The 25,276-nt window shown below is 38.6% G+C and overlaps 1 protein-coding gene across 6 annotated transcripts in view; it reads right to left on the bottom strand.

The window, feature by feature from the left end:
• The window catches only part of Znf148 (zinc finger protein 148), a 127,460-nt gene that overhangs the window by 70,192 nt on the left and 31,992 nt on the right, over window positions 1–25,276 (bottom strand). For 5 of the 6 annotated variants that reach the window (XM_085685482.2, XM_048454097.3, XM_048454099.3 and 2 more), the window contains exons 2-3: window positions 12,661–12,742; window positions 5,774–5,909 (exon numbers count right to left, since the gene is read on the bottom strand). The gene's annotated coding sequence lies outside the window, so the exon portion shown is untranslated. Of the gene's footprint in view, window positions 1–5,773; window positions 5,910–12,660; window positions 12,743–21,541; window positions 21,563–25,276 lie in introns of those variants that run through there. The other variant, XM_048454100.3, reaches the window with a different exon arrangement.

The raw sequence follows: 25,276 nt of genomic DNA on the forward strand, positions 1-25,276 counted from the left end.
TCAACCATTTATAACTTCTATCTTTACGTTCTGTTTTACACATTTCTTAGAGAATAAGCTATTCTACAGCTAAGTAAATGTTGTGTAAGGGGTAAAGGTTGATTTTCTGGCCAATTCTTTGGAAATACTAGAAACTACGCTTATATCTAAACTACCTACTGTTTTCTTACAGAATGTGGAAAGTCCCCAGCGCACAGGAACTTGCACATGAACAAAACACTTCTACTGCACCTACTCCTATCACATGTGCCATTATTTAAAAGAAGAAAAAGAAAACTTGAGGATTTTAGAGAATATAGAAAATGTAAAAAGAAAAAAACAACATAAAGTAAGTGGTTTAGGAGAAAGTGTCAGCTTTTGTTTTTGTGTTTTATCAAGAGATAAGCATCCAGCTGATACTGTTACTCCAGCCCAAAGTTTTCCTATAGCAAAGGCTATCTTAACTGCCACAGTTTTGATCAATAATTGAAAACTACATTCTTGTACTTGTATCAAATCTGGAGGGAAGCAAACAAACAAACTAATAAAATATAACATCAAGCTGAAACATAAGAATTAAGGAAGCATTTTAGAGACAAAGGGTATTTGGGGTAGAGGAAGCATCAAGTACTTCAGTAAGGGTCTTAGAACAGGAACATAGCATGCTTCAAATAGAGCAAGTAAATTAAAATAAGAAGAACCAGTCCAAGGAGAAAATAGACCTGACTCTTCAAAAATCTCCCTGAAGATAATATGTCAAGATGAAAATTCTCTTCCTTCTCGCCCACGGTTACTGACTCCTACAATCCTAAATGAAGTTAAACCTTTACACTTAAACCGGATAACTACAAACTGGACAGTTTTCCTGCAGCACCAGAAAACACTTGGTATCAATGATCACTGTTCAAACTTTAAAGTATAAGCCTTGGAAATATTTATCAAAAGAGAAACTGTGTGTAGTTCCCCAACACCACCCAAGACAGGGTTTCTCTGTGTAGCCCTGGCTGTCCTGGAACTTGCTCTGTAGATTAGGTTGTCCTCCAACTCACAGATTCAACTGCCTCTGCCTCCTGAGTGACGGAATTAAAGGTGTGTGCCACCACCGCTCAGGAAACTGTGTGTATTCTTGACCTAACATTTGGTTTGACTATAGATTGCTTTCCCTACCCAAAGAGGCTATTATTTACAAGGTTGACACCTCAATAGGAGTAGTGCTGGGAAGATTCTAGAAATTTAAAGCAGTGAGACCTAGCTAGAGGAAGTAGGTCATGGGGATGGGTCTTTGGGGAACATTAATTATTCCTGACTCTACCAGCCCCAAAATACCTTTAAATAACCCGCATTCAAGTATTAAAAAGCAACATACTTCTCTTTTCAAGTGCCGACCTTTCTGTTTATTTATTGAACTTGGTAGTAACATTATTTCCTACTCTGTCACTGAGTAATATGGAACTTCAAATGTACATTATAAGTCAAAATAATACAATGGGCAAGCTTAGGAACCTAAATATCATTTTATTTTCTATGAAAAGAGTAATTTTTAACTTCATATTATTCTCCAAGGGTAAACAATATGCCACCGTTACACTGGAACCCACACTCAAAGGAATTTACTCTGAAAAGCAATTATTTCTCTGGCCAACCACCAAGGCCCTAAGGACACAAGCAAAAGCGTGTGCATGCAAGGTAAGCATTCACTGGGCTGTATCCCGAGACCTCACAAATGACTTTTGAACCAAAACATTTTCACCAAATCCCTGTTTATTTGGAGGATTTCTGTTAAATTAATCTGGATATTCATAGTTCCACTGTTTACAAATCACAGAGAAATCCCATTATAAACATATAACTTGAGAAATACAAATATCAAGCAGCCAGCTGGTTGTAGTGCTACTTGACCACAATCCAAGCACACGGGATGCAGGAGCAAAAGGACCACTGCCAGCCTGGTCAACAGAGCAAGACTCTGTCTCTCAAAAAAAAACAAAGCACATATGTGAGGGTGCTTGGCAGGGGGTGACGTGTACATAATATATGAGCCTCACGATATCACATTTGGTGCTATGAAGAAACCCTATCAATACAGAAAGACCCTTCACATTTCCATTCCATTCCAAAGAGTGTGCTATACTCTCGTACCCTTCAAAATACAGTTTTGATCTACTCAAAATGTTTATTTTTCAATGAATGGACAAAATACTTCTTGTCTAGGCACAGTCTATATTAGATACATCTCATATATGACTTTGCTTTTGTTTTTAATCTTGTTTTTTTCAGACAGTATTCACTCTGCAATCCAGCAATCCTCTGCCTTATCCTTCCAAGTACTGGAATTACAGGCATGACAATGTGTCCAGCTCTCAGACACATCTTTCTATAAATACCATTTTGTATATTATAAAGCCTTTCTTGAAAACTACATTTTTTTAAGTGTTAATATTTCAAAACAGCCTTAAGAACCATGTTCATAATGGCAACAAGACAAAATGGTCTTTCTGATCCATGCCAGCAGCAACAGAAGATATTGAAATAATAAATATAATTTTAACAGATATTAATAAAATTACTAATTAGAGATTTTTCAGGATAAGGGTCTCCATTTTGTAAAAAAACAACTTAGATAAAACTGACCAATTTTAACCATAGAAAAATAATCTATAAATACTTAAGGAAAAGTTAGTAGATACTCTCACATAATAGAAAAAAACACTCAAAAACCAGGATCTAAGCATGTAATATATTTCAAATATTATAAAAATCAGAAAATAGTGGCACAGAGAAATTAAAACATTACACTTTTGCCAACTCAAGCTGTTTAAGAAACAGGTATAGCTTATCTGTATCGAGGAGTGTAGGGGAGGAGCACACCAGGCTCGCACCAAGTCCTTGCTACAATTGGTGTACATTACACTTAGTGCCAGCACAGACTCAAACTACTGTTCATTAGAAAACTGAATTCCATCATTTTATGTAACACAGGCGTGAGAAATACTTCTTAAACTTCCCTAGGCACAATGAAAAAATGTTTAACACCTAATACTTTGTTTAATATGCTAGATTACTGACCAAGATCTATTTAAGAACAGAAGAGGCATTAACTATTTAAAACAGTAATTTTATTACTGCTTTTAATAAAATTAAACTTGACACAAACTCTAGTGTGACAGCTGGGTGCCCAAACCCACACCCGAAAGCAATTATTTTTTATCTAATAATAAGAATAAGTTATGTGATGGGGTTAGAGCGATGACTCAGCGATGAGGAGTATAGGTAGTGGTGGTGCGCACCTTCAATCCCAGCACTCGGGTGGCAGAGGCAAGCGGATCTCTGTGAATTTGAGACCAGTCTGGTCTACAGAGTGAGTTCAAGGACAGCAGGGCTACACAAAGAAACCTTGTCTCAGGGGCTGGAGAGATGGCTCAGAGGTTAAGAGCATTGCCTGCTCTTCCAAAGGTCCTGAGTTCAATTCCCAGCAACCACATGGTGGCTCACAACCATCTGTAATGAGTTCTGGTGCCCTCTTCTGGCCTGCAGGCATACATGCAGACAGAATATTGTATACATAATAAATAAATATATTTAAAAAAAAAAAAAGAAACCTTGTCTCCAAAAGCCAAAAACAAACAACAAAAACAAAAAAGAACACATGCTCCTCTTATGGAGGACCTGGGCTTGATTCTCAGCATCCACACAGTGGCTTACAACCATCTGTAACTCTAGTTCCAGGATCTCCAAAACCATCTTCTGAGCTCTATAGGTATAGGCGCATACATGGTGCACATATATACACAAAGGTAAAACACCCATAACAATAACTACCAGCAAAAAAAAAAAAAACCTTTAAATTTTGTAAGACACATAGCTGCCAAGGTAAAACTTATTACCCAGCCTCCCTTGCAAGTGGTGGTCAAATAACCAAGTTATAGCCAAAGGAATATAAGTGGAAGAGATACATACAATTCCTTTAAAAGAAAGCAAAATGGAGCTCAAGAGATGGTTCAGCAGTTAAAAGATTGATCTTTCAGAGAACCTGGTTCCAATTCCCAGCATACACACATCAGCTCACAACCATCTGTAATTCCAGTTCCAGGAGATCTGATACCCTCTTCTGGCCTCTACAAGCACCAGGCAACTGCATGGATTACAGATATATAAGCAGGCAAAATACCCATACATATTAAATAAAATAATAAATTGCAAAGTATTCTTTAGTTTTCTTCTCTCCAATGGCAGGCACTATAGCAACCACACTCAGTAAGATGGCATCTAAAGGTTACTAAACAGGCTGGAGAGAGGCTCCAGGATTTAAGAGCACTTGCTGCTATTACAGAAAACCTGGGTGGATTTCCAGCACCAGCATAGAGGCTGACAACCACCTGTAGCTCCAGTTTCAAGGGATCCATTGCCTCTTCTGGCTTCTATGGGCACTTCACACACATGGCGCACATACATACAACCTGGCAAAAAGCTTATACACAGTTTTTTTTTTTTTAAAGTTTAAAATTTTTAAAAAATATTCAGAATTGCAAAGGCTGATGGTCTAGATAATAATAATATACTTAGAAGGAACAATGCTCTAGGTTCAATCACTCTTAATAACTTTATCCTATCCCAATTCCCAAAGAAATCACAGCAATGGCAAGCCCTGGAGTATCAGAATTGTAAACCCTCCAAAAGACCATGAGATAATTTACAACAAGCTTTCAGGTAGATAAAACTGCATTTCTATGATTATAAGCCTATCACAGTAGATAACTCTATAAGCTAAAATATGCTATAGACTGCTTACTTATTTTACTACAGGTAAATAAACAATATGTACACATTTAGAGTACAATGTTATCTTAGTTTCTTTTCCTTTGGTTGTGATAAAATACACAGAATGAAGCACAGGAGCTCTCAGCTCACCTGTTGAATGTTAAACAGGACAGGATTCCCTGTTCACAAGATGGTCCCACTTACAATTTCTGAGTCTTCTCACATCAGTTAACCCCCTACATTCTCAGAGGATAACCTTAACCTCAACCTAGATAATCTCTTACTAGTAAGTCTAGAGGCTTAGCTTTTACAGTTCTAGATTCTAACAAGCTGACAACATTAACCATCACTTATAGTTCTGTAAATATTTCAAAAAATATATGGTGTATTAATAGTCTAAGTTTTTTTCAAGTATAAAGTTTCTCTAGACATTCTGGAAAATGTAATGTTAGGATAGTAGGGTAAAAGTGTAATCTTTGTTAGGGAAGATTAATCAAGAGAATAATTACTACTTGAATTTCACTTATCATTACATGATATGTTAATCAGCTTCATTTTAAAAAATTTCTTAGGAATCCAAGCATAGTGATGCGTGCCTTTAATTCCAGCACTTGGGAAGCAGAGGCAGGTGGATTTCTGTGAGTTTGAGTCAGCCTGGTCTACATAGTGAGTTCCAGGACAGCCAGGGCTACATACTAAATAAAACCCTGTCTCAAAAATAAAATAAAATATCTCTTGAGAAAAATATAAAGTCTCCTCCAGATATAAAATTCCAAACTAAAACTATTATACAAACCCAATACAAAATCTATCATCCAAAAAAAAGTTTGTATATATTTGAAAAAATTAACTTCTTTAACACAGTGGGTTAAGGAGCCACTCCCAACACTTGACCAGTCCAAAGCTCTGGACAGCAGTGAACCATGCAGTTAGAATGGCTACTTCAAATTGTATACCATTTTTATTCATAACTTAATTAAAATACAGTTTAAAAAATAAATAAAATTATTTTTCAAGATAATGAGAAATAAGTTACCCGAGACTGAAGTAAAAATGAAGACTTCAAGGAAGAGAACGCTGTTGAGTTGAGAGAGAAATCATGGTTGAGTTTCTACCTTTTACAGGCTCTAGGAACTCTCAATATCCTCTCAGTCACTTGTGCCATTCAATTCCTAAAATAAAGATACATACACAATAAGCAAGACACATTACATTCAAAGGGGAAAATGCTGTGACCCAGTATGTATGTGCGAACTGTATGAATACCGAAGAGATTATCTGTGCATTTAGTGAGCCATGTCTGAAGGAGAATACACTGACTTGTTTCTTAGGTATGAGACTGAGAAAGCACAACAGTGGCAGGTAGGAAATAAGATATAACTCCGGCTTTCTAAGAAATAATCTGCCTTGGGCCCAGAAAGAGGGCTCAGCAGATAAAGACACAGGATACCAAGCCTGCTGTCCTGGAACTCACATGAAAGATGCAAGGAACTGACCTAGCAAGTTGTCCTCTGATCTCTACAATTCTCCCTTCCTTATATGTCACGTGCATGGACAGAGGATGGATAGATGAATGGACGGATAAGATTTTAGGCAGATATAATTTGCCTAGATCAGGAATCTACAACTCTGAGAAATTAAATACTACATCAATATTCAGAGGGCTATATAACTAAATGAAAATAGAAAACACAGATTAAGCAACCACACAAAGACACTAGTCATAACTACTTTATTAGGTTTGTGCACAGGTGTGGTGGTGCACGCGCCTTTTAGTCCCAGTTCTAGAAAGGCAGAGGTAGCTTGGTCAAAAAAAAAAAAAAAAAAAAGTCTGTGAAGTGAAAGAGAAGCAAACACATATAGGTCTCAAAACTACAAGCACAAGTTGTGTTGTATTCACAACAGGAAGAGTACCATCTTAAGGTCATGTGAGCATCTTAACATACGAACATGTCATCAGCGTTATCTGAGAAGGAAAAAACTGACAAAAAGATGAAAATAATCATTCAGAAAATGTGTAATATAACCAATACCAAAGATCACAGGCTATACACAGACGAACTTTCTGACAGCAAGCACTTCTGAGCAAAATATCAAACTATGACTGAAATTTCCTAACTTAGTGGGTTCATAGACACTTTGCATCTGATTTACAAAACAGCCTATGACTGTACATATTTGCCATGGCACAAAACAAAAATATTCTTGCCCACTTAAAGCAAGAACAGTAACAATTCCCCAGTATTCAGGAAGCAATGGCAATTGATCTCTGAGTTTGAGGTCAGCCTAGTCCATATACGTGAGCTCCAGCCCAGCCAGGGCTACTATGAGGCTTGTTACAGCAAACAAAGATAGACTTCTGAAGCTTCTATAAACATCTGAAAGTTAAGACAGACCTATTGGTGCTCAGTGTTTCATTTCTATATTTTCCTGGATATTTATGCTTATTTTTCCTAATAAAACATGTACAAAATAAAATATGCTCCCTTTTTTAACCGAACTGTTACCACACATAAACAATACTAAAAATAACAACTATATGAGAATTGGGGAACAACAATCTCGACTTGCAATATTATACGTGTATAACATACACCATGCAAAATACCCATTTTCAACAACCATAAGGTGATGTAGATGGGCCTTCTGTCTATGTGTTATTTTCACTGGTTAATAAAGAGACTGCCTTGGCCCTCTGATAGGACAGAAAATTAGGTAGGCGGAGTAAACAACAGAATGCTGGGAAGAGGGCAATGAGGCAGATGCCATAGAGCCAGCCACCAGGTCAGACATGCTGAATCTTTTCTGGTAAGCCACCACCTCGTGGTGCTACACAGATTATTAGAAATGGGTTAATCAAGATGTGAGAGTTAGCCAGCAACTAACTCTCTACAGATAATGGGCCAGGCAGTGTTTAAATGAATACAATTTGTGTGTTGTTATTTCCGGGACTAAGCTAGCCATGCGGGAGTGGGGGCAGGACGAAAAGCAGGCCTGCCTGCAGCCCCTCACTACAATAAGGTATTAAATAGCAGAAATGAGAACTTATGCTACTGTGCCAGTAGTGCAGCACTTGGATAGCACGCATGAGGCTTAGACTCCGTCCACAGTATGAACCAGAAAAAGATGACACAAGCCAGATGTGGTGATTCACATCTTTAACCCCAGCATTTGGGAGGCAAAAGCAGGAGATACTTATGAGTTTAAGGCTAGCCTGGTCTATATTTCCAGTAACAGGACAGCCAGGACTACATAGAAAGACTGTCTCAAAAAAGCAAGTAAGGAAGGCAGGCAGGGATCATCAAAAGCACAGGCAATATAAGGTGTTTCTAAGTGCCCTCACAGGTTGGTTTAAAAAAAAGATTTCAAAAAATTAAGTTAAATGAATTCAAATCATGTTTCAACCTTATTTTAACTATGAAAACAATCAGCTAACAAGTAAAATTCTCAATAAAGCAAAGAAATTATTTCAAAGACCCTAAAGGAAATTTGGGGACTAAAGAATATGGTTACTGAAATACACAAAATGAATGCCAAGTACTCAAAAACAAACTCACAACTGCAAAAATATAAAAATGAAAATAAATAAAACCAGTAGCCTTAAATGTACATCTATAGAAATTACCCAATTAGGGTCGACCAGATTGCTCAGTAGGTAGAGGTGTCTGTTGCCAAGCATGATCAGCTGAGTGGAAGGAGAGAACCAACTCCTACAAGCTGTCATCTACCTTCCATATGTGCCACTCCTTGCACAAACAAGAACAAATAAATGTAGTAAGTTGATCTTTATAAAAGAAAGAAATTTACTCAATATAGAGAGGAAAAAATAAAGAGAGTCCCAGAGATAGTGAACCAACACCCTGCTTACTTGTATTTCTTAATACAAGGAGGAAACAGAAAAGGTAAAATTTATTAAAACACAAGTCAAATATTCCCCAAATTTGACTAATATAAAAAAACAAGCTTACAAATCCAAACTCAACGAACTTCTGTTACAAGAGATACAAAATGGCCTATTCCTGGATTCGTCCAAATAAAACTGTTGAAAGTAAACATAAGGAGGAAAAGGCAGCATGCACAAGAAACCACAGTGGTGGCCTGGATGAGAACAGCCCACAGGCTCATGTTTGAATACCTGGTCCCCAGCTGACAGAACTGTTTGGGAAGGATCAGGTGTGACCTTGTTGGAACAAATGTGTCACTAGGGGCAGGTTTTGAGGTTTCAGAGGAAGCCATTTTCAGTGTACTTACTCTCTGCATCCTGCTTGCTGTTGGAGATGGGAGGTGTCAGCTGTTTCTGCCTCCAAGTGTTTGCTTCACCATCATAGATTCTAACCCTCTATAAGCATAACCCCAATTAAATGCTTTTTAGAAAATGCTTTGGCCATGGTGTTTTATCACTGCAACAGAACAGTAACTAATACAACCATCAAGAACAGAGGTTAGAAGATGGTGGAATCACAGACTGGCGGTGGGGAAGAGGGAGTTGGATGGAAAGAGAGGATATTGAAAGAAAAATATTTCTTCTAAACGCACGCTCTCCAGCAGAGACCACACTGAACAATCTTCAGCAGACTACTCCACTATGGCACAGAACACTCTTTATTACAGACACTACACTAAGCAGCAAGACAGCCTAAGTAAAATTAAAAGGACTCAACTCCTAAAGATATGTTCTCCAACCATAATGAATTTTAATTAGATAAGTAAGGGTTCTATTACTTTTTATAACTTGAATTGTTTAAAATCTGAATTTATAGCCAGGTAGAGGTGTAACATGCCTTTAACCTGAGCACTCAGGAGGCAGAGGCAGGCAGATCTCTGCAGGTTCAAGGCCAGTTTGGCCTACAGAGAGAGTTCTAGGTGAGACCCTGTCCCAAAAAAAAAAAAATAAACAAAAATAAAATCTGAACTCACAGATGTCTTTATATAAGCAGCAAATGCAGAGATCCAGCACTGCATTTCTCCAGAGGAGAAGCTGACTATCCTGACATGTTTACCAGGTTACTTGTTTTCTTTGTTTTTTAAGAAGTGAGCCTTTCTTTCCATGATTCTCAAATAAAGTTGTCTGAGTTGGGTGCTTCAGAGAGAGTCATCAAAGAAACAAAATCCCCTTCCCTCACCTGACTCCTCCAATTCTTCCTTGGCTTTGCCTTGACTGGGGAGGCAGAAACAGGCGTGGTCACAATCACAAATGCAGGTGGATCAGCCAAGGAGGCCATGTGGATTATTATTTTCTTTTCTACATTTTTAAACATCAAACTTATTAAGTTTTCTCCTTTTTCTGAGACATGGTCTCAAGAAGTCCAGCCTGACCTCAAATTTACCACATCCAGAGCTAGTCCTGAACAAGTCCTGCTGCTCCGCTGCCTCCACCTCCCAAGTCCTGGAAAGCAGGTGCACACCTTGATGTGTAACCCATTCACTACATTTTCTATGTCTCTATTTCTGTGACCTATTGTTGACCTTTTTAAGTATTGTTGTATAAGGAGAGGGCTGCGTTCCCAGCACCCAGATAGCACAATCGGTAGAACATGAGACTCTTAATCTCGGGGTCGTGGGTTCGAGCCCCATGTTGGAAGCCAGTTAATGAAGTAAGTCACAAAACAATCCCACACCAGTTTGGAATTAAGATTAATAAAAGGGTTTTTATTTAAAGGGAAAAACTTACAGATCACCGTCCTAGACAACAGCCTCCTGCACGACCAGGAAAAGCGTCTGATAGCCGGAAGTGGCTGCCACCGCTTTTTTAAAGTGAAAGATACCACATCCTAGTGTGGCTGGTATCTCAAAGGCTATTGGCTAAAGGAGCAGGAGCTCCCGCAGCAAAGTATCACAGTTTACTAACTCTAGAAAACTGCTAGTATTATAACACAACTATTTGATATCACCAAGAGAGAAAAAGAAAGTCAAACTAGGATGAGTTAGGAATTTGGGTCACTCACAGAAACTACAATGGAGAGGGAAAGTAATCACATACTCAGGGATGGCAATCTCTTCACGCTTATGCACAGTTCTCAACTCTACATTTACCAGAGCCAAGAAGGATAAGAAACATCTAACAATTAAAAAAAATAAGCTTCTGTAAGATTGAAACAAAACCAAAATCACTAGAAAAGCAAATACAAAGTAAAAATAATTCTCTTTAACAAAATGACAAGGAGTCTATCCCTAACATACAACTATACACAAAAAATAATAGGACCACTCCCTCCAAAAAACCTGACAAATAAATCATTTGCTAGTGTTGTCAAAAGAATAAACCATGCTCACAGTGACAGCCACTGATGTGAGGTATACACTGTAGAGATACACACTCATCCAAGCTGTCAATCATCCATTATCTTTGGCCCAACAATTTTTCCCTTAGAAATTTAAGTAGAGGCTGGAGAGATGACTGAGCAGTTAAAAGTCCTTACTCCAAATCCATGATGGGCAGAGTTTAGCACCCACACAAGCCAGGTGTCCCTGCAAAAGCCTGCAACTCCAGCTCCAAGGGTCCAAGAAAAGGAGCTTACCCAAGAAAACAAAGACAAGGTTCGAGGAAAGACCTTACCTCAAATGAAAGAAGTGGAAGTGATAAAAAGTACTGATTGTCCTCTTCTGGCCTCGGGATTATAGACAGAAGTGTAAACACCTTCTAGCTAGCGTGCTCACACAGACAGACCTGCTGGCTAGTGTGCTCATATAAACACAAAAAATGTTTATAAAAGGAATTTAAACTGTAAGTACATTCAAACTATGTACAAAGATATGTCCAAGAATTTGTACTACATGAAAAACTCTAAAAACCTAAATAGTTATATATAGGTGGCTAATTTAAAAGATCATGGTATATCTAAATACTAAAGAATATGAGAAGAAATGCCAAAACATGAGAACTTATTTTAAAAGCACACTGAAATACAATATACATAAAATTTAAAAATGTAAATATAGCCTGGTTGGTGTCACACATTTGTAATCCTAGCACTTCGTGGCTAAGGGAGAAGTATCGCAAAACTTCAAGGCCATTTTAGCTACAAAATGAGTCTAAAGCCAGGATGAGATATGCAGAGACTTTGTCATGGGGAAAAAAATAAATTAAAAAAAATGCTTTAAAGTAAATATGTGCTTGTGTATCCAGAGAGACATCTTGGAGAATTATATAATATTAACAAAAAACGGGAGAGAATACCATTTGTTTTTAACATTTTGACAATTCTCTACTGTTTACAGTGAAATCTAGGTAAAGGCAGTTACAAATAGTAGGTATCACGTTTGCCAGAAGACATGGACAAAGAAAACCCTAAAATATGATCCTAAAAACTGGTAATATTTTCAATCCTCAAGTTATAAAGAATTCTCAAAATAAATTTAAAAATTCATAATACAACTTTAAAATTTGTATGACCATTAATAACTGACATAACAATACATGTTACAAGTGAGGTATGGACATGCCTTTTAATCCCAGGAGAGGCAGGCAGAGCTGAGTTCAAGGCCATCCTGGTTTAAGGAGCAAGTTCCAACGGCAGCCAGGGTTACAAAGAGAACCTTGTCTTAAAATACTAAGTGTTATAAATAAGATATATAAATGAGTTTATAACTGTTAAATATTGCATTTTCTTTCATGTTGTTTGTTAAAGGCACAGGTTTAACACAATGACCAAGATATGCAGCAAAGAAAGAAAAGGATCACCTGTCCTACTAACATAAAGGATCAGGTTAAATGAAAGCCAATGGGCTTTACCTCACAACCCAGTACACTACCTCTCTGCAGAGTCTAGCTGTGCAGAACTTACAGCACTGCCATGCTGGTCTCTGAAGCCTATGCTCTGCATAAGCAGTACAACAGGACTATCCAGGACATGAAGAGGGTCTATACAAGTCTGGGGACATCTTATGTGAAAACTAGAGTCTGGACAAACAAAGATGTATTACCTCTATAAAATGTGTCAGGCAAAGACCCATCCCACCAGGTCACTTGGCTCAATTTCCAAGCCACCGATTCTTCTCTTCTACCCTGTAAAGGATGAAAATACAAGTTAGTCACCCAAAAAAATCAAATTAAACACATTCTTACAGCTAGGCAAAACAGTTCCAATTAAATGTGAAAAATCTAACAAAGTTCTTTTCATAAGTAGATGCTATTGGATTAAGCAATTCACAACTAGTGCTCCAACTGCAATGGCCATCAATACTGATTATCAAAGAAGGTAAATTGCCTTTTTTTCAACGTTGAGTTAAGGACTAAGATGTATTAAAAGTCAGGACAATAATTTTGGATTATTTTAAACTAGAGAAAGAAAAAAACACAAATGTGTTGCTTGTACAAAGAAACTGCACACAAGGATCACAAACAAGCTGGAAACACTTGTCTTAAAAAGAAGTAAAAATAGCCAGGCGGTGGCAGCGCACGCCTTTAATCCCAGCACTCGGGAGGCAGAGGCAGGTGAATCTCTGTGAGTTCGAGGCCAGCCTGGGCTACAAGAGCTAGTTCCAGGACAGGCTCCAAAGCTACAGAGAAACCCTGTCTCAAAAACCAAAACAAAAAACTAAAAATATAAAACAAAACACGCACTGATGCCCTCCATGTGTTGATTACTCACTTACTATTTCCTGATAAACCCCACAGCAACACTGCCTCTTGCTGAAATGGCTAATGCTAAAATTAACAGTGTAGCTTTGGGGCTGCTCAGCAGTTAAGAGCAATTGTTGCTCTTGCACTGGATCCAAGTTCAATTCTCAGCATTCATTCTGGGAAGCCTGAACTCTAGCTCCAAGGGAACCACTAACCTATTCAGGACTCCACAGGCACCTGAACTCATATCACTACACACACATACACACACAAAATGGTGGCTCATATCCATAATTCTACATTCAAGAAACTGAGTCAGAAAGATGCCCATCAAGGTCAACAGAGACTTACACAGCAAAGTCTAAGCAACACAGAGCTACGCAGCAAGATCCTGTCTCGAGGAGGGGGTAGAGGTAGGGCAGGTAGCTGTGAATGTACCTGTCTACCATCCATTCAATATTGAGAATTGTATAAACACAGCATGGTGGTACATGTCTATAACCCCAGAACTTCAGGAGGAGGAGGAGGAGGAGGAGGAGCAGGAAGAGGAGCAGGAGGAGGAGGAGGAGCAGGAGGAACAGGAGGAGCAGGAGGAGGAGCAGAAGGAGGAGGAGCAGAGGAGGAGGAGCAGGAGGAGGAGCAGGAGGAAGAGCAGGAGGAAGAGCAGGAGGAGGAGGAGGAGGAGGAGGAGGAGGCAGCAAGAGATCAGAAACCCCCCCAAGATCATCCTTGAGAGCATAACAAGTTCAAGGCCATCCTAGCCTATATGAGACTCTGGTTACTCACATCCTCTTCCCCCTTGTTCCCCAAAAAGAAAATAAAAAACTGAAGAATGTAGTTTGAGAAAGTATATGTGTATGTAGGTATGTGTATATTTAAATTGTAAAGCAAATATTATTTAATAGTGTTAAAATATTCCATGGGTGATTTTTAGTTTTTATGTAATAATCAACCTTTTAGCAAAAACTAAGAAAATTAACATTCCTTTTGTATTGTACTAATAATATAGGACACAGATCTAACGTTCTTTACATTAACTTGAGTATCTTTCTAGGTATATGCAATGAATGCCATAAAAATTAAAAACTGAATTAACAGAAATATAAAATAGGCAAAAAGTAATTTTCTATTCAGAAATAACAGACATGGCATTTCATGTGGCAGCCTAACACTAGGAGCCCGCCAGTGTATATGGCACACATACATGTGCATGTGAAAGCCCAAAGTTGATATTAGTGCCTTTCTCATTCATTCTCCACTTTACTTATTGAGGCAGGGTCTCTAAATTAAATCTAGAACTAGATGATGTGAATAGTCTAGTTAGCCAGCTTGCCTCAGGATTTCTTGCCTCTGCCTTCCAAGTCCTGGGATCACAGGCAACCACCATGCCTGAACTCAGGTCCTCAAGTACTTCACCTACTAGGCCATCTCACTACTCCCCTAACCCACTTTCAAGCTATGGTAAGAATCTTGTAAATAAATAAAAGCCATTATTGCAATATCCAGGAAATAAGCACATGATAAAAGATACAGTTTTATAAAGAGTTTCCAAAGAGTACCCTTTCTGATATTTATTATTCTATAGTCAGTGAGCAGCTCAACTGATTAGTTATTCTTATTTTCTCAATTAATTTAAAAGGAATTCGTTTCATGAGACATTAATATAGTTGAGTGACAGAGCACTTGCCTACTGTGCTGAACACCCTGAGTTCTTGTGTGACAAGACTTTTCCTTGGGAAGACACACAAACACACACACACCTACTCACCCCAGATAGAGATCCCACAATAGATCAAAGCCCACCCCGGCATGGGTGATTTTCCAGGAAGTCCCTGAAACTGACAAGATTTCCCTAAAAAGCACTCTCAGATAAGCCAAGCTGCAGAGAAGACCCAAGACCAGACCATCTGCTTGGAAAAACCAGAAACCTGTGGAGCTGCCTGGAAGAGGCACCTGGAAAGGACACCGCAAGCTGTCAGTGTGCTCAAAGTTCCAGCCTCTGTGAGCTGCCACCCACGCCTGGGGTGGGCTCTGGTGATGCAGCTGTCTTTGAGTCATTTCTGCCCCTATAAGTAATCCCTCAGCCATATTTATAAGTAACCCCAATAAAACTCATTGGTTCATCAAGTTGGACTCTGGCTGCATCTGTACTTTGATCTGTCATGAGATCCCTATCTGGGGTGAGCAGATATGTGTGTGGCATCTCCCAGGAAAAGTTTTGTCATACAACAGCTCTGCCCCCCCCACAACAACAACAAAAGGTTATAGTAAACTCTTCATTGTCTGCCACAGTCAAGCATTCAAAAGAGCCTAGATACCGGCCCTATCAATTGTGTTTCTTACTACTGCTAGAACAGAGTTCTACTATGTTATCCAGGCTGATCTCAAATACCTAAGCTTAAGCAATCCTCCTACTACTGCCTCCAAACATCCAGAACTATAAAACGTGTTACTGTGCCACACAGAAAACTATTTTAAATATGTATTTCTACAGTAATAGACCAGAAAAACACAAGCCATGAAACTCAAAATTATACTGAGTATCTGCACTGCACTCCACTGCCACTCACTATTCTGTTCTGTCCTATGAGATACACATTCTCCAGTTCTGCGTACATCGCGTATTCAGTTTTCACAACTAAATATACAAAGAATGGCAAGGAGAGGGGAACACACACACACACACACACACACACACACACACACACACACAAATGTATAGCTCAATAAAATAAAATATATAAAAAAGAATGGCAAAATCTATATATAGAAAATAAAATTTGCCATTATTTCTGGGGCTGGAGAGATGGCTCAAAGGTCAAGAGTTCTTGTTGCTCTTGCATCAAACCCAGGTTCAATTCACAGCACCCTTACATAAACAGCTAGGCAGTGGTAGCAGATACTTTTAATCCGAGCCCTTGGGAGGCAGAGGCAAGATGATCTCTGTGAGTTTGAGGCCAGCCTGGTCTACAGAGCAAGTTTCAGGATGGCCATAACTGTTGTTACACAGAGAAACCCCGTCCGGAAAAAATAAAAATAAATAAAAAGGGGGGGGGGTATAAACATTCATTTCCACCTGAGCCTTTCAAAAGCTGATTTAATATATACCCCCACAATCAAGACATTATTACTATCTAACCACAAAATGTTGCCTAGAGAAATGATTCTGAAATGTTAAAAGTTCTGCGGAACATTTTCACACAAAGAACACTTACCTTCTTACATACTGAACACACTGAGTAAGGCTGTCACATGTGTAACTAGCTTTATTAAAAAAGAAATAAACTGTACACAACACAAAATACAGTCTGAAACCGTAAACATTATTTTATGGGAAATCTTTCCCATCATAAATTATAATTATTAGTGTTGTTACTTGAACAAGAGAAGGGATATGTTTGCATGGTAAGTGAGGTGGGAAGACCAACCACTCCTGGGCCTGGGATTCTGGACTGTATAAAATGGAGAAAGGGAACCGAACACTAGTAGGCACATTTACCCCCATTTCCTGACTATGATGTCACGTGACCAGCTGCTTCAAGCTTCTGTTGCCCTGACCTTGAACTGCAACTCTGAGAGCAACCCTTTCTCTCCCAAGTTGCTCTTGTTCTAGGACATTGCTGTAGCAACAGGAGGACACTAGACACTGTGTTCAGAGATGCTTACAATCGTGCAGTGATGATTACACGCCATAGATGTTTGAGGTAATAAAGTACTAAATCCTATAACAGAAGTTTAACCAATTTATCACAGGAAAAATCAAATTGAGAGTGAATAATCTGCCTTTGTTAACTTTTCAAAACCAAAAACACAGGGTGACCTTTAATCTTACATAGAAGATACAGGGAATATTATATAGATTCTGCTGATCAACATTCGCAGAAACTTACAGTTATCCAAGAAATAAACCTGTAGCTGATACAAAAGAGTATCTCTGATGTGAAATTCAAAACACTCTAAACCCCCAAACTTTTTGAGTAACAATCTGATGCAAATAAAAATTCCCATACCATAAAACTTTGTTATATGCACAAAATTCTATTTTTAAATACTATATAAAATTGCTGTCCGTTTATATACATTAGGTATACATGAAAAAAGAATTAATTTTAAGTTTATATTTGAATGTCATCCCTAAGATTTCTCATTACATGTATACGAATATTCTCTCAATTGAAAGAGATTGCACCACTCAAAACACTTCTGGCCCTAGTTACGTAATTCAGATAAGGGTCCAATCCGTACCGTCACTGTCACTAGTCACACTTCTACTCACTGTTCACAGACAAGAAGGCTGAAGGCTCACCAATTTACTAAAAACATACAGCTACAACTAGAAGTGGCAGAATTCATGTTCAAAATTTCCCTTCAAAAGGCTTCTGGTCCTTTTTTTATTTTTATTTTATTTTTACTTTTTTCTTATTTTTTTTTTGGGGGGGTAGGGCTTTGCTGTAGAAATTAATTCCACCAATAGTTTTGGGGGTACCTGAAAACCAGGCTGGCCTGAGACTTACAGAGATGAGATTCACCTGCCTCTATCTCCCGAGTGCTGGGATTAAAGGCGTGCGCCACCAGGATCAAGGCAGGGTTCTGTTCTTTTTGTTTACAGAAAAATAGAGACACCCACCTTAAAGAAATAAAAGATCTTGAACATGTCTAAGAAGAAAGGAAAGCTATCTAGAAAAAATTACCAAGCAAAGAAAAATCTGATTTACGGTATCAATATTCTCACTACCTAAAGATCTCTTTATTTCTTGGAAAAGTTGCAGTCCCAACGCAATGAAAAATCAAAGCTGCCTTTGGAGTTCGAGCATGGCTCTCTCCTTTTCTAAATCCAAGCACGTTAAAAGTAAAAAATTCAGTCTCTGTCTCATGTCAGGAGAGCCACCTGGTTTAGGATAGAAGAAAACCAAAAATCTAGGGACTACTGCTGTCAAAACTCTGTTATCTCCCCAAAACTCTACTACTCCGCAAACTTATTTTTCATCTCTTTGGTACCTTTCTTCGGATGACTATATATGATCAAAAATTTAAACTTTCCGTTTTGCTGTTAATAATGTTTAAGTCTTCCACAGTGAAGAATAAATTTTCCTAACAGCAATCTCTGAAGTCTACAGAACAATGGGGCCCCACAACACCGATTCTACCTGGTTCATGTGATGCCATCAAGCCGATAAATATCACCCAAAGATTGACTCTGGGCTACTAACTACTCAAGATGATTCCAATTTGGCTAGCTGAGATGGTGCACCTTCTTACAACACTCTAGCCAGAACTAGATAGAACTTCAGAAAAACCTTTCCCACTACTCAGAGACTGTTTACAATTGTTAAAGAGAGTACTCTTGATACTTAACCATCATTTTACTTTTTTCACAGGATCCCATAGAGATACTGTTGCCCCCAAAAGAGAACTGGAAGTAATTCTAGAAAATTACGCACCCTCTCCCAACAGATTCAGGGTTATGGATAACTGTCATCTGTTAAGGGTTGGTTATAAGTTGTAATAGGGTGGGGGGTGAAATAATTAAGTTTAGACTCAGGAGCTTCTTTTGGAAAAGAAGGAGGAGGAATAGGTAGAGATGAGATAATAGGTAGATTAGTGCATCTACTTGTGAACTATTTTAGCAACTATTAGTTACGGACAATTTACATTGGTATAGATTCTTGTACACTGATACATATGTAAATTTTTGCAGTACTATCTAAGAGAATTTGTATATTGACACAATATATATGTGCATGTTCCTATTTTTGTTTACAATATTTTATATTGTAATATAAAGTTATTTTGTTATATGCATGCATGTTTCTACCTCCATTTAAGATATTTTGTATATTGATGCAATTTAAGGTATTTTTATCATATTACATCATACATTTCTATCACTGATCAAGATACTTTTATAGTTACAATTTCAAGGTCATTGTCCTCATGCTGCACATCTGCTTAAAGATTGTTTATGTTCATAATGTGAAGCCTTATTCTTTTGTTTTGTTTTTGTTTGTTTGTTTTGTTTTGTTTTTGTTTTTCCAGACAGGGTTTCTCTGTAGCTTTGGAGCCTGTCCTGGAACTAGCTCTTGTAGACCAGACTCGCCTCAAACTCACAGAGATCCACCTGCCTCTGCCTCCTGAGTGCTGGAATAAAAGGCATGCACCACCACCACCCAGGCGAACCTTTATTCTTTTAGCTATGTAGGTTATTAAGAATTACAGGTCGGGCTGAAGAAATGGCTCAGAGGTTAAAAGCATTGACTGTTCTTCCAGGTCATAAGTTCAATTCAGGCAAAACATGCAGACAGATTACTGTATATATAAATAAAATAAATCTTAAAAAAAAAGAATCACAGGTCAATTGCTGCCCATGTTTGTTACACTTATGGTTTTGTTAGTTACATTCTCTAGATGCACAGAAATGTACTCCACAAGAAATGTACTCCACATAGATAAGTAATCTTCAAACACGTCATAGACCTGTAGAATATGGCATTTTAAAAAAAAGATTTATTTATTATGTATACAGTGTTCTGTCTGTCTGTACGCTTGCTGGCCAGAAGAGGGCACCAGATCTCATGATGGATGGCTGTGAGCCACCATGTGGTTGCTAGGAATTGAACTCAGGACCTCTGGAAGAGCAGTCAGTGCTCTTAACCTCTGAGCCATCTCTCCAGCCCTATAATATGGCATTTAAATGTTTTAATAACTCAGAAGTCTGTTGATGTGAGATACAATTGCTCCAGGCAGTACCGATCTATTCCTTAGAGAATGTTGGGGACCGAAGACACTCCATATGGAGCTTGTTTTCTTCTTGGCAAAACTGGCCTTTTGGGTAAAGAACTGCCCTTTCCATGCCTGCTGAGAGTACGCACACTGTCCAATCTGGACAAGCAGGATACACGCAAAAGCAACTGCTGAACCTTGCCAAGGCAGGGTAGAGCAGTCTTTTTATTTCTCCTACTTCTGAAAATGGTCTGTCAGATACTCTAGGCAGGCCTTAGCCAAAGTTGGTTGCCCTAACATTACAGTGAGACTTTTGGGTAGTCAGCTGTTTCAGTCTTTCTTGTACCTTTTAGAAGTGGCTTGCTTGCACTTCCTGCTTACTCAAGTAATATTATTTTCCCTCTCAGGTCTTTGATGGGATTGAAGACTAGACAGTCACAGCTACAATCCTCTCATATCTTAGCTAAGACATTTTAGGTACAAGACTTTAAGACTCCTTAGCATAGGACAGCTGTTGGAATAATCTGTTAGTTGCCTATTACCTATAGCCTGGACATTTAGTATGTGTTTGTGTTTCTTGCTTGATGTTGTTCTTGTCGGTTGTAGTTCTATTTCTGTGTGTGTTTCTTTCTATTGTTCTTAACATAAATAGCTTTGTATTAGGTTTAGGACCTTCTTATTTAGACAAAAGGGGAAAATGTTGTGGGGATAGTAGTTTTGGGGTGCCTGCCTCTGGGCCTGACTTTTGGCTGTGGATGTGATCTCTTTCTTATAAGGAAAAGGAGGAGTCTCGCTTGCTCTTTTGCCCTGGCTCCTGCTTGGTGTGAGGGGGACCCAACAGCGAAGAAGCAGCCCATGATGAGCAGTGGCTTCAGCATTTTTCTGTACTATATGTATATCAATTAATAAATCAGCTTTTATTACCTCTATGAATTTATGCTTCAGGGTTTCTCTGTTTGGCCCTGGCTGTCCTAGAACTCACTCTGTCGACCAAGCTGGCCTTGAACTGGGAGATTCGCCTTCTGCAAATACACCATGATCAATCTTAGGTATATAAAGAATAGTTCAGTCCTATCTAGCTAAATGTTTTAAAAGCATGATGTGAAGAATAATTTAGTACTACAGAACTAATAAGTTCTGCTTATTTTTAAAAGAATAGCAAATAATTTCAGAAGTTCTTATTTGTGGTAATGTATTTTTTGAAACGATCTCTTACATTCAAAGAGACTGGAACTTCTGAAGCATCTCACTGCCCGGTTAATAATAGGCATCGAGCTCACTTAAGACTTAAGACTGATATCTTGCTGTGTACTCAGCCTATTTGTTTATCCTGCCTTTAAAAGGAACAATATAAACAGCCTTATTTGCCTTAGACTTACCATGTAATAAGCTTTAACAACCTAAACTAATGCATAGTTTTAATCTTAAATTATGTATTCTTCTATACCACTGACCAGAGAATAACATGTATGTATGTTATGACAATTATTTGTTGAAAACAGCAAATATATCAAAAATGACCTTATACAGCAAATATCATTCATAAAGGCTGGAAACAGATATTGTTTGATGATGAAATGTCTGTGGTACTGTTTGCTATCCCGTTCAGCTGGGTCAGCTGGAGTGACGGAATCCCTCGGAAAACTGCTGAAGATTTCTGTAAAGTGTTCCCCGCTCTTTCCTCATGTGATGCTTTCTGTTCTGTTCAATACAGAGCACAGAGAGCCCTTGTTAGGGACAGACAGTCAGACATCACGCAGGCACAGCAGACACAGAGTACAGACAAGCCAGAAACCATAGCTACAGATACCATAGCATACACAGGGGAAAGAAGTAGAGAATTCAAACTTGAGCTTCCTCTCAGTCAAACCAATCCAAGAGGAAGTGCTTTGTTTTCTTTCCTTATTGAGACAGACCCATACATACAGGTACCTCTGAGACTATCTTTAATGCATTTAACTGACAAAATTCTATTTCAGACAAATTTTAGATAAGTATGTGAATTTGGCAATATACAGGAAGTTTTGGGTTTGGGGATGCTTGTTTGTTTGTTTTTGTTTTTTTTATGCCAGATGCTTCTTGTTTGATTTCAGGAAAATCAGATTAACTTCTACAGCTAAAAGTAATCCCAAAGTATATCTGTATGTTGTTTATGTATACTTTCAGTCTACCAAATTATGGTATAAACTATTACTAAAAATAGCATTTTTCAAACAAGAAATCAACTATTGTCCACATTAGACAGTGATTATAGTGGTTCACACCCATAACCCAACTGCTATACAACATTAAAGATCTAAAAGCCATGTATGGAGTGCATATCTACAATCCCAACACTGGACATAGAGGATCCAGGAGACTTCCTGGCCATCTAGTCTAGCCTATCAGTGATCCACGGGTCCTAATGAGCAACCCTACCTTAAAAATAAAGCAAATGGACTGGAGATATGACTCAGTCAAGTTTAATTCCCAGTACCCACAATGGGCAGCTTAAAATTACCTACTGTTTAAATTCAGCTCCAGGGGCCTCCACAGGCATCTGAGCACATGTACACACAGACACACACACACACACACACACACACACACACACACAAATAAATATTTTTTAAAATTTTAAAAAGAAAACAAAAGGCTAGAGGGCTACCCTGATGTCAAGCCTGATCTGAGTTTGAGCCCCAGGACCCATATGGTGAAGAGAGAGAACCAACCACTACAAGCTGTTCTCTGTTCCACATGTACACCATGTCATACACATAAACAAAATAGGTATGCAATTTTTTTGAAGATGGAAAGCAACAGAAGACACTTGATGTAAATCTCTGGCATCTACATGTGCACCACACACATTCGAAGGTGTCAATTCTTCATGAACAAAGCTATATAATAATAAAATCACCACCAAAATGAGGCATAGTGGTACACACCTACAATCTCTGCACTTGGAAAGCCAAAATAGGAGAAGCTCAAGTTCTTTTGAGTTTCAACTACATAACCAAACCGTCTTAAAGAAACAAAAAACAGGGCTGGAGAGATGGCTCAGAGGTTAAGAGCATTGCCTATTCTTCCAAAGGTCCTGAGTTTAATTCCCAGCAACCACATGGTGACTCACAACCATCTGTAATAGGGTCTGGTGCCCTCTTCTGGCCTGCAGGCATACACACAGATAGAATATTGTATACATAATAAATATAAAAAACAACTACGAAAAGTGGAAAAAAAACCCTAGAACTGCTGCATTTAAAACAAAATATGCTTATTTAAAAATTGGGCATGGGGGCTAGAGAAATGGCTTAGCAGTTAAGAGACCTTGCTGCTCTTTCAAAAGACCAGAGGTGAGACCCCCAGCACCCACGTTGGGCAGCTCACAGCCACTTCTAACTGCAGCTCCACAGGGGATCCTTTTTCTGGACTCTGCAGGCACTGCACTCATGTACACACACTCTTTCCTCACCTGAAACCAGAGACCAAAAACTTTAGAAAACTGAAGTGAGGTGCCAATGAAGATTTAATATTACACTCAGTAAAACTATCTTTTAGAAATCAAAAAATACATAACTCTCAAAAGATGAAAAACTGAAACCACACACTGCTGGCAGATCTACTCATCATGAATGACTGAAGAGGGCTAGAGAGATGACAGCTCAGTGGTTAAAAGCATTTGGTGTTCTTACAGAGGTCCCAGCACCCACACACTGGCTTATAACCATTCCTAACTTGATTTTTAGGGCATCTGACAACCTCTCCTGACCTTGGCTGGCACCAGGCACACATGTGGTACACAGACATGCATGCAGGCAAAATATTCATACACATGAAATAAATGTTTTAAATAAATATTTTTAAAAGATTAGTTTAAGTAAACATCTCAAACGGAAGGAGAAGCTGAAGCTTAACGCATGGGAAAGATTGGACAACAAAAGTAGGAAACCCTAGTGCATATACACAACAGACACTGCCTTCCTTCACTAGTTTAATAGATAATGCTTAATGATTTGAAACAATGGATAAGATTAGTCAATACTTAAGACAATATAAACTTGGAGAAAGTAAAAAACAAAGCGAGGTTTACATACTTTCCCTCCAGGTTACGTAAGACTAACATAATTAAGATGGCTTTAAGGCATATACAAAAGACAGACTCCAGAACATACAGGCAAACCACCCAAGCACATAAGTTAATAAAACTCTAAAAACCTTAAGAGCCTAAAAAGATAAATTAAAAAATAAGATGGCAGGCCAGTGAGGTGGCTAGGCTGGTAAAGGTGCTTGTCACCAGGCCTGATCAGCTGAGTTTAATCCCTGGGACTCACATGATGGAAGCAGATAACTGATTCTTAAAAGTTGTCCTTAACCTATACATGTGCAGTATGGAACATGAGTGGAGTACATACGTGCGTGCGCACACACACACACACACACACACACACACACACACACACATAAGTAAGTAAATAAACAGCAAGGTATAAAGATAGCTGAGAAGTCAAGAGCACATAGTGCTCTTGCAGAGCACTCAAATTTAATTCCTAGCACCCATCTGAGAGGTGTCTAGGCCTTCCTAGGCATCTGCATTCATGTGTACATGCCCTTACACAGACACAAATGCACGTATGTAATTTAAAATAACAAAATAAATCATGGGAAAAACAAACGTAACAAAGATTTTAAAATAAGAGTAAGAGCAAATGAAGAGGACACCCAACGGTGACTCCAGTACTGCACAAACACGACCATGACTATATACACACACATGCATTAACACTCATGCAAACTGTAAAAACAAAAAAATAAACTGTAAAAATGCAAAATGAACTTCAAACAAGTAGAGCAGAAATCAATGAGATAGAAAATAGAGAAAATTTAAATAAACCTGGCTGAGGATACAACGCAGACTAAGAATGCTTGCCTAGCACGTACAAACCCCAATGTTCCATCCTCAGAATCACACCTGCAATACCAGGACTGCAGAGATGGAGGCAGGAGGACCAAAAGTTTGTCATCCTGAGCTTTATAGCAAATTCAAAACCCAAAGGCAATTTAGCCCCAAAAGGCGGCCTGGGCTACCTCTAACTCTGTTTTCCCCGCCCCCACGCACACACCTCTAACAAACTAACAAAAAAGGAGGCTCTCAGCAATATTAAGAATGACAAGAATATCAAGAATGACATTATATGCCAGGTGGCAGTGGTGCACACCTTTAATCCCACCACTCGGGAGGCAGAGGCAGGCCTCTCTCTCTGTGAGTTCGAGGCC

The sequence above is a fragment of the Myodes glareolus genome, chromosome 2 (genome assembly GCF_982192425.1).
Source record: "Myodes glareolus chromosome 2, mMyoGla1.1, whole genome shotgun sequence".
Lineage (NCBI taxonomy): Eukaryota > Metazoa > Chordata > Mammalia > Rodentia > Cricetidae > Myodes > Myodes glareolus.